Source organism: Cynara cardunculus (genome assembly GCF_001531365.2).
Source record: "Cynara cardunculus var. scolymus isolate 2C chromosome LG 8, CcrdV1, whole genome shotgun sequence".
Lineage (NCBI taxonomy): Eukaryota > Viridiplantae > Streptophyta > Magnoliopsida > Asterales > Asteraceae > Cynara > Cynara cardunculus.
In genome coordinates this window covers 15,065,502-15,065,802 of record NC_037535.1, presented here as the reverse complement: position 1 = coordinate 15,065,802, position 301 = coordinate 15,065,502, and positions in this window count along the sequence as shown.

Sequence of the window (301 nt, the reverse complement as noted above, 5' to 3'; positions counted from 1 at the left end):
AGTCTTTTGAAAACAACCTTCTTGTAATACAAAAGTAAGAAAATCCGGGCAAGCTTTTCCTTCTAAATCGCTCAAATTATTAGAATAGCCAAGAAGATAAAATGGGGGGTCAAACCCTCCTTTTATACCTTTCCTTAACAGGAACGTCGGCCACATGCACACACACACACCATGCATTCTCATAACATGCATGTGTGTATATCTATATATATATATATATATATAGAGAGAGAGAGAGAGAGAGAGAGGTTGGTTCAAATACTAACCCATTTTTTTGTGTTAACTATGCTAACCAACATCA